Source organism: Camelus bactrianus, chromosome 7 (genome assembly GCF_048773025.1).
Source record: "Camelus bactrianus isolate YW-2024 breed Bactrian camel chromosome 7, ASM4877302v1, whole genome shotgun sequence".
In the NCBI taxonomy this organism is placed as follows: domain Eukaryota; kingdom Metazoa; phylum Chordata; class Mammalia; order Artiodactyla; family Camelidae; genus Camelus; species Camelus bactrianus.
Window position 1 is genome coordinate 22634329 of NC_133545.1, and position 16817 is coordinate 22651145.

General features: G+C 38.3%; 1 protein-coding gene across 3 annotated transcripts in view; it reads left to right on the plus strand.

The window, feature by feature from the left end:
* GRM8 (glutamate metabotropic receptor 8) overlaps window positions 1–16817 on the plus strand; it is a 678033-nt gene that overhangs the window by 541170 nt on the left and 120046 nt on the right. The window lies entirely within an intron of this gene.

Genomic DNA, 16817 nt, shown 5'->3' on the forward strand with positions numbered 1-16817 from the left:
ATGTATGATTTGCTCCTTCCTCAACTTTAAAATGTTATGGCAAGTCCTAAATGTCTGTGGAGAAATTTGATATCTGTAGGGATTTGATGAAAGATCTCATTTCCTTTTCAGTGACTAAATACACATTTAGGGAAATTTTACACTTTTCTGAAGGACTCACTTGTTCAAAAGTTTGTGCTCTGTGTGCTTGTGTGTGTATGTGTGTTTGTGTGTTGGGGCTGAGGAATGACAAAGTGTGCCATGAATGATAAAGTTGGGGCTTAAAAATTAGTGGATTCCACCTTTGCTACACCTTATGTTGAGATCTTACGGCTACATCTGATGGATGGAAATGAAACATGATCTGTATTCACATTACCTCTTTGAATCACAATACCAGTGAAATTTAATGCACCCAAAAGTGATGTTCAGATTTTTCAACAGCTCTTAGGACTGCCAGCTGCCCCTGTCCCCTATTGGTGTCATTAAGGCCCAAGGCCCACAGATTTTGCATTTCCTACAAGTGGCCATGTGAGGACAACTTGGAGATCCCAGCTCGAAGCAAGGTCCCAGGGTCTAGGCAGCTGGGCATTTACTTGCCCAGTGCCATGCTGTCACCACCACCACCACCCACCCGGGGCTCTATCTCCTCCTACTGGGACCAAGTAGGAATGGCTCGTGGGATGGCGGCTGGTGGAGGAACTCCAGCAGGTGTGTCTAGAGATGCTCTCCGAGGAGAGGGGTCTTTGAGGACACTGGAGAGAGCTGCCTGGTTCTGGCAGCCAACAATCACAAGGGGCTCTCAAGCAGGAAGCCAATCCTGAACTTGAGGGGTAAGGGAGGCTCAGGAAGTTGCAGGGCACAGGGCTGGCGGTGGCTGCGTGACAAGGATGCAGGGGTGGTTGGAGCTGCATTTGTGTACCACTGGAAGGAATTATTTCATATTTTAAAAGCCAGTGGTGTCCTATCCATGCACACTGGCTTCTTCTGATATAGAGAAATAAGGAGCGTGCCCTGTAGTCTCAGCTACAGCTCAAAGTTCATTCATACAGCATCTCTCGTGCGGGTGTAATATGGGACTATTTACAGGAACTGGGTGGCCGAGGACTCACTCCAACAGGGGTGTTTTCACTCTAGGCAACCAGGTGTTTTTAGAATGCATCAAATAAACTAGAAACACATTCTTCCACTGTTCTACTGTTCTTGTGTGTTTTTCACTCTTCCCTCTAATAAGAGTGTCTCCTCTTCTTGATTCTCAAATCTACAATAACAGTGTGAGCATCGAGTTCATTTCCTAAATGTATGATTAAGTTCATTTCCTAGCTATGGCTTATCCTAGCTGGAAGGTAAAAATTTATGGCATACACGAGGTGGGGGAGAGGTACCATTCTTGTCTATGTGTGTGTTACACATGTGGATGTGATTTCTTGTGATTGAACCCATTTGAAAGACAGACATCAATTTGACATTTTTAATACATTTTTCACCCCGTAGGTCTAAGTATAGCCCCTGAAGTGCTATGTTTATGCAGCATCAGTCACCAAAGTTCTCAGCAGAGACGCAGATTATGAGAAATAACAAAACTGGGATATTTATGATTTATTGTCTCTGAAATGACTTCCCGATTATTATCACAGTTCCTCATTCAACAATGCAAAAAGATAGCTTATATTTGCAACTATTGTTGTCCTTTGTAAGACCACATGTCTATAGCTCACTATGTGAAGCAGCCTGAAGAAATCTCACTCGTTGTCTTGCAACCCAAATTAGCATTTATCAAAACATAGCTTTGATAAGGCTACAGCTTATTGATGCCAATTTGAAAACCAATGGCTTTTTGGCAGAAACCCTTTGACAGTGGACCTATGTGAAATAAATTGTCATGAAACAGGACAAAGAACATATAAGGGTAAATAGGGAAGCACCTTTTTATCTGACTTTTATTAATGCCAAACTGCTTATATTGTTATGATTAAGTATTTACATAACAAAATTCAATGGTTGAAAATACAGGTGCTAATATATAATATGAAGGTAACTAAAATAATTATACCCACAAGTACACATATGCACACACACATATCTCTCTATATATACGTTTTATATTTATTATAAAACTTTATGTTTAATCTCAAGCTGCTCTTTTATGTACATTTATGGTGCATGAGAAGTTGTATGTTTATTACTATGTTTTCGCTCATAAAATATATCAAAACAATTTGTAAGAATTATTCCTCGTGCATGACTATGATTGTTTGTAACTAGATAGCCATGCTAGCTTCACTGAAACAGAGAGAATCAACTCTCAGAAGAAAAGAGAGTGGGTTATACTGTGAGGAGAGGTCATAAGTCAAGGGCTGAATTCTGAATTTTATCAGAATGAACAGAATGACTGTATCTCCATGGGAACTGGATCAGTCATCAGTTTGAAGGTAGAGTAGGGGTTGCTTAGAAAGTGTCCAGCTGAGTAAAGTTCTGCTTAGGTCTTAGGCAAGGCACCAAACAAGTGCTTTGCCTCAGTTTCATCATCTGTAAAATGGAAACATTAGTAGCACCTACTTTAAACCATTGTAATAAGAATTAAATGAAATAATACAATAAAACTCTTAGTCTAGAGCCTGGCCCACATGAAATCCATAGACATTACCTATTATGAATCCAATGTCTCATGATTCTACATGACCAGGGGAGATCTGAGAATGAGTGTGCTGAGTAGAGAAGTCAAGGTCCTGTTAGAAGAGGCGCTTGTTTGCTTTCACAAGTTCAGAATTTCCTCATTTAAAATCCTGACCATTTGTCCCCATAGCCCATGATTTCTGCCTGTCTTTTATATTGGCTTTAGCACATTATCAAATGTATCTACACTTAAAAAGTAACCTTTATTTAAGGTTAGCGCGTAACTCCTTTTCTTGTCGTAGCCTGTGGTTAGGTATTGTCAACTAGGCAGTTATTTTTGAATGAGTTGGATAAATTCATTCTGTGTACATGCTCCGTGCTAAATGCTGGGACTAGAATTGAAAATGTGGACTCTGCTTTCAGTGCGCTCACAGAATGGAAGGATAGACAGACATGCAGACCAGCAATTCTGGTGCAATGAGGCAGGGGCACAGATGAAATTGTGTCCATGGTTTGCACTGGCAGCCTAGAGACAGGTTCCTAATCTGGCCTGACTGCTGGTGGGCGTTGTGATGGGGCAGCGGAGGGCACTCTTCCCCAGGTACTCCATCTCTCCTTCTATTAAACCAGACTTGTAATAGATTTCACACTCTCAACGGTAAGCGTTTATCAGCCAGTTACTGGATTGAATTCAGCTTACTTTCAAAGAGCCAGTTTTTCTGATTGAATTCAACCATAGTATAATTTTGTGCACAAAGAGTGTATGATTAAGCATATATGAGTGCAACAAATTTGCCCTAAATATATCTTAATGGAGTGAAAGAAATTTTAAAACAAGTAGCTTATTCTTTTTTTTTCCTAGAAAATTATGAAGTGTTTTATTTCCTCCAAAGCATTGTCTCTTGGTCCAATTTTTTTTTCTTTTTTATGGAACTAACATATGTTCTTAACTTAGCAATTACAGTCAGTTAGTATAATTGTTTATTTTGATTTAGGTTTTCTATTCAGCAATCTCAGTCCACGCATGAAGGGCATATTGTCTACCTGAGAGTGAATTTGAACAATTAAGCCTCTCCATTTGGTTAGGCTGAAGCTCTCCAGAGGCAGGTGGCCCTTATTAGTGATCACAAAACATATTGTAACCTAGAGGTTCAGAGAAAACAGCAAAGCCTGAACTGCACGAAGAACAGCCATATGCTGCTTCAAGTCTGCAGGGAGACGGTGTATGGAGGTTACTGGATGGGCCTAAAATAATCGAGGACTTTTTTATCCTTCCAACCAGAGCTGCTCTTTCTGGATTACTGTAGGAATGAGACAAATATTTTTGCTTGTTTTGCTGTTTTGTTTTGTTTTCTTTTTTTATTGAAGTATGGTCAGTTATAATGTGTCAATTTCTGGTATACAGCACAATGTCCCAGTCGTGCATATATATGCATATATGTGTGTATATATATACACATATACTCATTTTTGTATTCTTTTTCATTAAAGGTTATTACAAGATATTGAATATAGTTCCCTGTGTTAAACAGAAGAAATTTGTTTTTATCTATTTTTGTATATCTTGGTTAACATTTGCAAATCTCAAACTCCCAAATTTATCCCTTCCCATTCCCTATCTCCCGGTAACCATAAGATTGTTTACTATGTCTGCTAGTCTGTTTCTGTTTTGTAGATGAGTTTGGTAGTATCCTTTTTCTTTCGTTTTTCTTTTTCTTTTTTTAGATTCCACATAGGAGTAATATATGGGATTTTTCTTTCTCTTTCTGGCATCATTTAGAATGACAATCTCCAGGTCCATCCATGTTGCTGCAAATGACGTTATTTTATTCTTTTTTATCACTGAGTAGTATTCCATTGTATAAATATACCACAACCTCTTTATCCAGTCATCTGTTGATGGACATTTAGGTTGCTTCCATGTCTTGGCTATTGTGTATAATGCTACTATGAACATTGGGGTTGTTTTTTTTTTATTCAAGTAAATAATCTGAAGATAAACAAAAAATAGTAAGGCATAGTCACTTCATAAGAATGTCTCAAGCACAGTTAGCAGCACCGGGTCAACTGGAAAGGGGGATTTAAAGGAAAAGGGCTTCATTTAATTTTGTGTGGGCCACTCCATAAAAGAAAGTAACTCTTGACAAGGTCCTGAATTCTGAGTCTCAGTTTTCTCATCTGTTATGTGGGGATAAAAATAGGCTTATTATGGAGATTGAATGCATTGGGATGTAGTGGTCAAGTATAAGACCTCAGAGTCAGAAAGATGTTTGAATTCCAACCTTCCATTCATGAGCCTTGGGCACATTATTTTACCTCTTTTAGTCTCAGATCCTTCAACTATATGAAACAACCATAACTACTTTATGGAGCTGTTGAGATAATTGTGGGAAATTGCATATTCAAAGATTCTACAATTCTGCCTGTGATATATTATGTGTTACATGAATATAGTAATAATAATTTTGTTTTGCTTTGCTTGGATAACTAGCCTATTATAGAGGACCTGCAATGGGTACTGCAGTCCAAAATTCCACATATGAAAAGTCTCCTCTGCCTTTATCTTGATGTTCTGGGTAGGGAGTAACTGTAAAAAGAGGTGCATGCACTAAGATAACCTTTCTGTGCCTATGTGACACACCCAAAATATTTATTTTGGTATGAGAAAAAGTGGGCTCCGTGACTCAATGCTTTGGGGACCACCAGAAGCTTGAGCAAATTTCTAATGGAATTTAGCCCAATTAAATCCATCTTCCCTGTGTGCTGTCGTGCAGTATTTATAGCATGATATATTAACTGAATATGTATCTTTGCCTGTGGATGGTCAGTCATCTGTATACATCAAATATAATAATAACATCAAATACAGGCTATCCTGGGAGTTCCTCAACTTGCTTGAAATACAGAAAGAGAATTTCTGAGTCCCCTCAGTGGCCTCATGGGTTTTTTGTTTTGGATAAACAGCCACAGTTTTAACCAAAATCATTAGATTCACTAATGTCACTGAGAAACGGCTTTCCTATAACGAAGAATATTGACATAGTCTTGAGGTAGAGGGTGGAGTGGATGGAGTTGGAACAACGTTCGAGGGGACCCTTGACCCCCTCTTTGCTTGGACTCTTTGGAGTCATGCATTTTCTCTTTGTCTCTGTTTCCTCATTTGCAAAGTTGCCTGCATTTGAAAATGCTCTGTCATATGATTGTCAGTACCTATAAAAGATGATTCACACCATGAGACAAGCATTATATGAAGCTCTTTCCATCTTGCAGAATATGAATGTGAAGTCAAGTCTCTGAGACCTTTCACTACATTCCAATAGCGCTTTAAATGCCACTCTAGTGCCTGCCTTTATACTCTGTTCTGAAAAGACTTTCATTCTGCTTCCTTGCCGTGTTAACAAGATGATTAATTGTCAAAACTATATTTTTTGTTCACTAGATGCAAATCTGTTCTTTTCAAAATAAGTCATTTTGGGGTCAGTAATTATATTTTGCTTATGAGAAAATAAGTGTTTGGTGAGTTCATTTTTTAACACATTGAGCAAATATCAGGGTGATTAAAGTTTAACTACATCCTTGTTAGCACAGAGTAGGTGCTTCAGTAAGTTTTTCTCGAATGTGTCATGAACAATATGCTGGTATTTCCTAAATACTGACTTAATATGGAGCAACCATCCAAGATTACTGACTAGGAAGTGGGCCTGTGCACAGATTATTCAGTGACTGTTGCCGACCAGGAAGGATGCTAAGCCACTGAGGAGCTTAAGGTTCAATAAAACAAACTTCCAGATATCAAATGATTGCCCATTAAAAGTAACTTTATACTTGAACAATTATAATAAAAGCATAATTAGGTAGGTGTACATTAAACATCAAACTAATTAAAAATATGCAATGATTACCTCCGAGTAGAGGGACTGGATAAATTTTGTTGAATTCAAACTGGATCTTCAACTACTTTGGTGGCCAAGAAATGGTTGGAAGAATGTTTAGTCCATGTAAAAGCATCTATCCATCCATCCATCCATCCATCCATTCTTCCATCCATTTATCTATCCATTCATTCCAGAATAAAGTGTCTCCAATGTACCATTACTCCAAAAGGTGCTGGAATGATTCAGAAGGGTTTTGGATTCAGTCCCCAGTGTCACCTCTGAGCTAGGGATGCACACCTATTAGAGATGCGGGCCTCTCCTGCACACAGTGTAAGTTATAAGTGCATTGATGGAGATGAGGAGTGTTGACTAGGTTTTCATAGGGAGGTAGAAAAGGGCCAGTTTATTTAGGCAACCGAGTGTGATCCTGAGCTGCCAGAACAGAGGACCATCTGGGGAGAGAATATCACAGGGAATGAAGAAAGATGGCTTGAAGCCACATTTCTAATAGTCTCAGATACTGTTGGAAAGCAAGTTGATAGTCTTTAGGCTACAGTGAGCTCTTCAGTAGAGATAGTCTCAGCTCTTAACTTCGGGTAAATATTTTGGGCAGCAAAGAGCTGGCTGTCTGGAGATGAGGTTGTTCCATCACTTAGCAGAGGCCACAATTAAGACTCCATTCCTGTCTTACCTAATTGACAGATTCTCTCTGTCTTATCTGCCCATCTGCTTGGTTTGAGTTTGGTTCCATAAACTATTTAAAAGGACTTACTAAGATACATTTATCACAGGATAAACAAAAGAACAGACACACAAAGTGAACAAATTGGAAAGAAAGGCTAAAAAGAGTTGATGCATTTTATAGTTAATGTCAAGTTTGATTTTCCCATCAATAATTATGATCAAGAGATTCATCTGGGATTTTCGATAGAGTAAGAAATAATCATGCTGATATTTTAAGAACAAAACAATGGTGCTGTATAAAATATGATTTAATCTGATTAAGAATTGAGAAGCTGGATTCAGTCATCTGGACCTAATTGGAGGCAGATTTTTGGGGTAATCTAATAGTATCCAGGGAATCTAGTAGCTCATCAGGGAAAGTGTAAGTGGGGCACACACACAAATCTACCTTTATTAATGAAAAATAGGAAAAGTCCTAAGGGCTTAGTTATTTTAATAAGTAAGAATGAAAATGACACAGAAAGGGAAAAGAAAGCTGGAAAAAATGATAGCGGTCAAACTGGAAAAGGAAAATCGAAGAATACAATGCAACTAAAGGGGACCATCACATAAAATAGAAAATGTATCTTTATACCAACACCAAAGAGGGCAAAGGAAGACGGTGACTCTAGACTTTTATGGGGATAATAAAGTAATAAAAATGATAATCAATGGTCTTTTAATCCTTATTGTAACTTGGGCGGAGTAAAGTAAGTGCAATTTTAACGTGATGAATAGAATATGTAAGGTTAAATTACGGTTTTAAACATAAAATGATAATGTAGAATAGAGGAATAACTGGTAAGAAAATCATTTTCTTACGGTAGATTTACTAAAATATATGTGAATCCCGTATCCTCGGGTGTGTTTGAAAGCTCGGTGGGCACATCAGTGTTATATAAAATCTACACTGTACAAAAGAATTACAAGCAAGAACTGAAAAGTATTAAATACGAATAAAATATGTAGCCCCCAGCTGCAGATAGAGGTCAGTAGCTGATAAGAGCACGAAACATAAAGAAAAAAGTTAATATGTCTGTTCACTGAATCAAAAGCTTAACATGACATCTTTTCTCAAAGTTTTCACTAAGGAAGGAAAATAGAGCCAGAGGCTGGAATCCTCCCCAAGTCCCTGTAATTTCACTGACATCGTGGATCCTTATCTCCACGTGAAGTTGTAGAAATGTGCAATTGTGTATAAACTCAGGGGATGAGATGTAAAAACATGTCCTTTCTTTAAATCCGTAAATACACACCAGAGAGATATAACCAGGACACAGAAAAACAACTTAATTTTACTAGTAGTGACTACTTGGTCTAAAATCACTTTTTCAAATCATTTTTTGATAAAACATTATTTTGAGATAATTGCAAATTCGTGTGCACTTGTAAGAAATAATAAAGAAAGATCCCATGTCCCCCTTACTCCATTTTCCCTCCAATGATAACATCTTGAAAACCTATGGTGTAACAGCAGAAGCGGGGTGTTGACATTTATACAGCCCACCAATCTTGTTCATATCGCCTGTTTTACGTGTGTGTGTGTGTGTGTGTGTGTGTGTGTGTCTATACATTTTTGTTACCTGTGTAGGTCCATGTATCTACTACTATACTCAAAATATAGGACATTTCCATCACCACAAGGATCCCCTAATTTGTCACTTAATAGCCATACCCACTCCCAACCAAATGCCTCCCTTCATACCTGGCCACATCTATTTCTATTAATGTGTCATTTCAAGAATAGTATGTGAATGTAATCATATTGTACATAATCTGTTGGGTTTGGCTTATTTTCGTCCAACATAGTTCTCTCAAAATTTATCTATATTGTTGAGTCCCTTTTATTTGCGAGGTAGGATTCCATGGCATGGGTGTACCACACTTTGTTGAGTTACTCACTGTTTGAAGGACACCTGCAAAATAATTATGCATCAACCTGCCATGAATATTTGTTGAATTGTATGTAGAGAGAAACAGCAGGGAAGGGAGATGTCTTGTCTCAGAACTGAACCAAATCGTTTTGCTACTGTATCATTTTGATACAGTTTTAGAAGTTATATTTAACCCTTTAATAGAGAATATTTTTAGAACATAAGTTAAAGAAGCTTTCTTGCTGCGGCATACACCTCAGATCCTTTACCACTGGCATAGGGACACCTCGGCTGCAGTACACTTACAACAATCACAGCGAAGGCGTCTAAGGGGAAACGTTCTCATTTAAAAGTAATACCACCTGGGTCTACATCCTTTTAACACCATAGTCTGTGAAAACAGACCTATGCTCGTTCTTCTTGTGCTTCACTTTCCATCCCTTCTATCAACATCACACTAATATTGCTGTCTGTGCACCAAATCCCACCTCTCCCTGAATTTCCAAGACTTCCTCAAGTTGTTCTTATCCTGTATTTCTTAAGTTGTTGTGACACTGTGCGAGGCTTTGCTGTACCTTGTTCTCATCTGACTGCTTTTGTAGCCGTCAGATCTGTCGGTACATGCATTTTTCTGCATTCAGGCCATATTTATAAGATTTTAAAAATCAGACATGACTTCTAGATTAAGCTGCTATCTGATCTTTGAGACTACTCATCTAAGCTCTTTGTAAAAATTTTAGAAGGAATTTCCAAGGACACTGCAGTTGGCATGTGCTATGTGGATCTCCTAGTGGGAACCCACTTTAAGCTTGGCAACTGTGAATTAAATTCCTTGATTAGCCTGTCCTTAAACTAGTTTATCAAGGAATCAGCTGATTTTTATAAATGGCCTCCATAAAATATTTGACAGGGGTGTGATTTCATGTGTTGTTAAAGGCACAAATAAGTTTAGCAGACAGACCCGAGGAAGCTCTTCGATGACCTGGAAAGCATAATTGGAAATTAGGAAACTTGTTTTTAGCCTGAGCTCTCACTCATCCTGAGATAGATTTGCGCTTTATTACTTAATATTTAAGACTTCAAGTTCTGTGTTTATAACATTAGGAATTTAACATAGTTATTCACTAAAATTTCTTCCAGATCTAATATTCTCGAATTGAACACTTGAGATAGAGTTATATTACATGCATTTTCCTGTTTTGTTTACATGTTTTTTTTTTTAGATTTAAAAGTATAAGGCCTCAATCATTCATCTCAACAGAAATGATCCTACAGTGTAGACCTCACCTGTCAGAGGTCTTCTGTATGTGAATTTTTTCAATTTGGGGTATTTATTTTAAAGAAGCAGGACTGCTCATAGCCTACAAAAACTAAAACTAAACTGGGAGAGGCTAATAACTGCATCTTAGGTGTTCTGCTCACCTTGGTTCTAATAAAAGTGTAAAACTTGTTAAAAACGGGTGTGATACTAGTTTCCTCTTGCTCTTCCAGGCACGTGTTTGTATAACATGCTTTAAAAATAGGACTCTGCTGTAGGGAAGCTACGTTGATTCTGTTAGTTAGACTGAAATCAAACAGGGCTAAGCAGCAATGACTAATGGGATCTGAGCAATGCTAGTTTATCTCTAAAAGGAGAGTTAAGGCCTGTGTTTGTGAAGACTTAGGGGATGTCACCGAGAGAAGAACAGGCCACGTGTGAGCCATAAACGTGAGCGAGGCTTATTCTTGCTCCTATAAAAAGAGAAAAATAAGATGATTTCAGAATTCCTGCTGTGCCCTCAAAAATTTGGTTGTGTTCAGCCTGTGACATTGAGGCAATCAGCCCACAGCGTTTACTGCCCTTTTACGTCATACGCAGTAAACGGTTTTACGGTTGGAAGTAGAATTGTGGGAACTCAGGCTCAGTGATCTCATTTTGATCCTGTCTCCATCAACAGGCTTAAGCTTATCCAGTTCCTGGCACTCCCCAGAGTTCTTCCCACTCTTTATCGGGTTTTTACGTGTTTGTGTTCGTGTATTAAACTTTCCTCCCGAGATGAAGTTTTGCATCTGTCGCTGGCTGGCTAAGCGATTGCTGGGTATTGCATGAAAAATAGAACTTTATCCAGATCTTTTAAGAGACTGTTAAGAAAGAATTGGCCTTAGAAAGTTAATGCCGTTCTACTACGCTGATGACACAGCTTCCCACAGGACCATTTGTTTCCTTGTTCTGAGAGTTTGTGATAACTCTGAACATTAGGAGATAGTTGTCTCTTTTACCAAAAAAAATTTTTTTTTTCCTCAGACGATAGGAAACCTGAAGCTGAAATAACTTCCAAATTGATAACTGTTGTTCTTGTCCAAGTCAGCATTTTTCCAAATGCCTTCCTCAGAATACTGGTTCTGCAGGATTTTAAACAGCTGCTGTATATGTACACAAAGGCTTTCTGGTCAAATAAGTTTAGGAAATGTCAGGACAGTTGTTTTTATTTTGTTTTGTTTTCCTGCAAGAATTTGTGGACCCTTTGACATGCTAATGTGCAGCATGGCTGACTGAGAAGTGGGCATTGAGTGTCATGTGTAGTAAATTGATTTAACCGTGAATCCTTTTTTATTTGAAGGGCATTTTGTAGCACTAATATTCCTTGAAACTCATTCTGAGACATGTTGGCTTAAGTTGAATTTTCCACCTAAGTTACATTTATTAACTCATTTAATCTTTGTCATGACCCTGTGATTAGATACTCTTAAGTACGGCCATTTTATAGAAGAGGAAACCAGGATCAACAATAAGTTGCTTATTTAAGTTCACTCAGCAAGTGGAAACATACAAGAAATTGACAGGCATATACATCCCTCTCCAGTGTGCCTGCTTTTAGGAACGTTAAAGAAGTAGAATCAAGAGAGAGTTGGTAAATGACTGGATATGGGAATCCAGGGAAAGCGTGGGGTTCATGATGACTCCTAGATAAATGAGAAGGCAGGAGAAAAGAGATTTTAGGAAAAAGGTCGCTATAGGAGAAAGCTTTAAAGAAAAAATCACATTTAAGCTAGAAGGATCTTGAATGTTCTGGAGAATGAAGGCTAGGTATTACTAAAGATAAGGGGCAGGCTGCATAGAGGCAGAGAGAGGGTCTTAGGATTTTCATGAGGAACAGAAGGACTAGGAAGGGGGATCACAGAAGATCTATTCAAAAAGCGAATTTTGGAATTTGGATCTCAGCTTTGAGTGAGGATATCTTCCTATAACTAGCATCAGTCCCTGTAAAGAAATGACCCGAGGACAACTGGACGTTAGGAAGATGAACTGCCATCAGTCTGTAAAAAAGAGATGGCTTTCAGGGACAATCATAATTTAACAGCGCTACCTGATCATTTAAATTATTAGTGTATAGGCGTGTCTTTAATTTATGGCTTATTTACTAAAATAAAACAAAAAAATCCTTTACCCCAAACACAAGTTTTTCTTAGTTCTTCAAATGGGATAAGCACGTTTTCTTTTTATAAAACACTTCAGTCTCTTCTGTAGTATTTTCTTGAACTTAATGTTGACCTGATCTCATTTTTCAGGAATGTACATAATTTTGAGGTAGGGATAACAATAATCCAAAATTGAGTTAATAATCTTTTCTATAATATTGGTTAATGACAGAGCACTAAGTAAATATCTTATTCACGTTAATCTTTAGTATTTCTTTAAGTGCCACAGTTTTGCACATTTAAGTGAGTAACTTAGTGAACAAATTCAGGAGACATCAGGGCTGAGCTTTTAGTTTAGCTGACAAATTATAGACACTCTTGGTGCACCCTGGAAGGCAGGCAAGAAAAATTTCTTTTCCTAGAATACCAACTGCGTTGCCCTTTCCATAAAAACTCTGTTAAACTAGTTGACCAGTGGTGACATGTTCCACCAGTGTCCCAGCAAAGCCTTGAGGTGGTGTCCTTTGCTGGCCATTAGCTTATTAAAAGTTCACTGCTCCAGAAGAGAGGCCGACTCCAGTCAGCACACTTAACAGCTCTGAAATCTTTTCTCAGCTAGGAATTGAAGCTTCCTGTTATACACTGGCTTCTATTTTACAGAATCTTCTTAAAGATCAAAAAGAGTTTTGTATGTGAGAATACTTTGTAAGCTTCAAAATGCTGTAGAATTGCTAGCTATTATTTGTGAGGGCCATAATCATGTTGTATAGAGAATAAGAGCCACACAAAATCACGTTTAAAAACAAAACAAAACAAAGCAAACATCTCAGCTTTGTCCTTTTCCCAAGTGGGAGCATTTTTTACATATATTAAGGTACATATAAAATTAGTCAGAACTGGATTTGCATACATTTCCTGTGTATTTATGTTTACTTCTAATATTTCTGAACTTCTAATATTTAGTTTCCTCTGATTTTTGCAACTTTTTTGGGTGTGTGTGTGTGTGTGTGAAGTGGAGTCCTTTACCTTTCCTTAATAAAAAGAACTTTACATGCGAACCTCACGTAATAGAATGCCCATGGAAAATCCTGGTACTGTGGCACACAGAGTAGGTTCTCAGTAAATGTGGGTTGAATCTGGAAAACTCCCTTCTAGGTTTGTCACTTGACCATTTCTCCCTTGAGTGGGCGAGAAGGGAAGAGAAAATTTATATGTGTGTGTGTTTTTATTTCTTTAAGTTTAATAATTGTCCTAGAACTGATATAATTTTAAAATACTAGTAAAATTAGAATATGAAAGCCTCAAATAAAAAATGGTCATTTTCCATGAATGTGTCTTTTTGCAGCCTTTCAGTGGATTATATTTATTGGCATATAAAAAATAGCTGCTTTTGGTAACTGGAGCCCTCGCCATTCAAGAGTGCACCTCTAGAGCATGGCGGCCATCTGCTGCTGCTCCCTGGTGGCTGCCCCTAAACCGCCCAGATTCTCTAACATTGACTGGAAGAAGAGAAAGGAGCAGCTGCTCTGGAGCTCTGCGGCTGCCTCTGCCCTCCTCACCACCTGGCACACACACAGTCGACTCTCGGCACGGCAGACACACTAAGCCATGTTCTCCTCCACACCAGTTGCGCATTCCTCATACTAAACACCCATCTCTTCCCTGCCATCCCTCACCCATCCTTGTCCTTTCTTTTATTCCCATTCTTTCTCCAGGATGCTAAGTGGGAGTGGGACGAGCGAGATCGAGAGGCGGGACCCAGAGGGATACAGGATTCTGGCCAAACTCCTGTCCTGCTTCCCATCTCACTACTTTTATTTCTTTAACCAAAAAAATTTCTCCCTCTGTCAGGAATATATGTAAATACATCATTTCCTTTAGTGTCAAAGCAACCTTCTATGACGCTATCGTTGTTTGAATGTAACAGGAGCAATATGAATTCAAGACCCTTAAGAGTTTTTCACACTAGTCTTCTCTTTAAGAGGAAACATCTTTGCTGTCTGCAATCAGGTCTATGAATGAGGGGAGAATCAGGAATCATTGAAATAAGCTTGATTGGTTTACACTGAAAAGATCAGAGAATGAAATGAAGGTATCTAGCAGACCAGAGTGAGGGTCAGAGAGAGAGGAACACGGGCTGGTGTGGTGGGAGATTGTGAGAGGCAAGAAAGAAGAAAGTCTTCCAGGCAGCTGCAGATTGCCAAAGGTACATAGACAGACAGAGAATGAGAAATGAATGCTTGAGATCAAGAGACCTTCTATGGAAGAAACCGTGCTCAAGAGGGGTGCAAAAGATTTTGAGAACTTGTGCGTGGTTAGGTGGGTTACATAGAGATTCATCTTTTGGAATCACTGAGAAACTTCAGTCAATATTTAAGTCACTTCCAAATTATTTTTTGGATATTTAGTCTCTATGCTGTAGTGCCACGGGGCAGCTGAGTTTTCTGTGGGTTTAGTATCTGAGTGTAAGATGTCCTACTTAGTGTATTTTGTTTAGTAAGTCATCACTTAGAATGTGGGTTACAGTGGAAATTTCAGTGGACATTCCTTTACATAACTGCAGGTGGGACATTCGTTTTCTAACCTTACTGCTTAATATAGCAAATATCTTAAGAAATGAGGGACCATTCAGAATGGAGGCAGGAGATGTGGCACCCAAGTCTGGATGGGTTTATGACTTAAAGCCCTCTTCCAGTGACTGAGGCTCTCTGCTCCTAGGGGTTAGACTTGGAAACCAACAGGAAAACTAGGAATTTAAGGAATTGATAGCCAAAGACAGAAAAATAGGCCTTTGAGTTACGGGAGGGTTTCCTACTAAAATAGGGTAACAATGATAAGCCTGGGTGTGCTGTCAGGTCAGCAACTGCAGGCTTTGGCTGTTGGAAGTTTTCTGGATTCAAAGAATGCATAGCCTGTTCTGAAGAGGACTGCCTCACTGACCTAGAAAGGGAACAACAGAGCTGGCAGAGGCTGGGAATATAAATTTAATCTATAATTAGTCTTTGATGATAAGGGAAGGAGTTTCTGCTACTCATTCAGACTGGAGGGAGTTTACACCCTGGGCCTATGAAGCTGGACTCTTCACTGAATTTTCAAGGAATAGAAAATAAAAATATTTTTAAAAAAAGGAAGGAAGAGAGAAAAAGAGACAAGAAATAGTATGGGGTGATTTTAGAAGAATTTCTGTAGAGTTTGTTCTTTTTATTGAAGATATAGTTGATTTGAGGTATCGGGTTCATTTCAGTTGTACAGCAAAGTGATTCAGTTAATATGTACTTTGTTCAGATTATTTTCCACTATAGGTTATAACAAAATATTGAATATAGTTCCTGTTTATATGGTAAATCCTTGTTGCTTATCTATTTTACGTGTAGTAGTTTGTATCTGTTAATCCCATATTCTAAGTTATCCTCCCCTCCTTTTCCCTTTGGTAAGCATAAGTTTACTTTCCATGTCTGTGATAGAGAGTTTTAAAAGAAAGAAGAGACTTGGAGATGTTTGCACGTATCAGAGACATTAAAAAATGGGAAAGATGACTTCATTTTGCTCTGAACTATAAATTCAGTCCTCTTTTGGTATTTGTGAGTGACATTCATCAACATTTGAATCACTTTTTAAATTTTGGCGGGAATTTAGTTTTTAAATAACATAATCCTGGACCCAGTCCATGTGGCACATTGGCTTTGCAAGTGTTAAGCATATTTACAGATGAGGAAACTGAGGCTCAGAAAATAGAAATGGTTTACTCATGATGATTCAGCTCTAGCGCCTGACCAAGATTTAATCTGCTTGCATTAGACCATGGCTACCGCCATCAGCCTCCACCATGTTTCTTATTCTTTTCTTCTCTTTGTTTTCCCCACGTGCTGTACATTCTTTCGTTGTTGATGTTAACTATTTTTTAAATATAGTTAATTTACAATATTGTGTTGGTTTCAGGTGTACAGCAAAGTGATATATATTTTATATATATATATTCTCTTCAGATTCTTTCCATTATAGGTCCTTACAAGATATTGAATGTAGTTCCCTGTGCTATACAGTAGGTCCTTATATGTTTCTTAGCCTTGACCACTCTGGGAGAAGAATGGATAGAGGCCTGAGGGTAGGGAGGAGAATGATTTGATGATGGGAGAAATGTATTAGGGTACAAGACCTAAAATTCCACTTGGAAATTAAGTTACCAGAGTAAGAGAGACATGAATACAGGAAAAGAAATACCATCGTGCCTTAGGACGTAGAATGTTCTCTTAAGGGGTTAGTGTCTCATAAATGTAAGTGTGTCACAGGCTTACAAAGTCAAAAAACGTGGTGTAGATAAACAGATACATGTTCATGAGTCCCACACTGA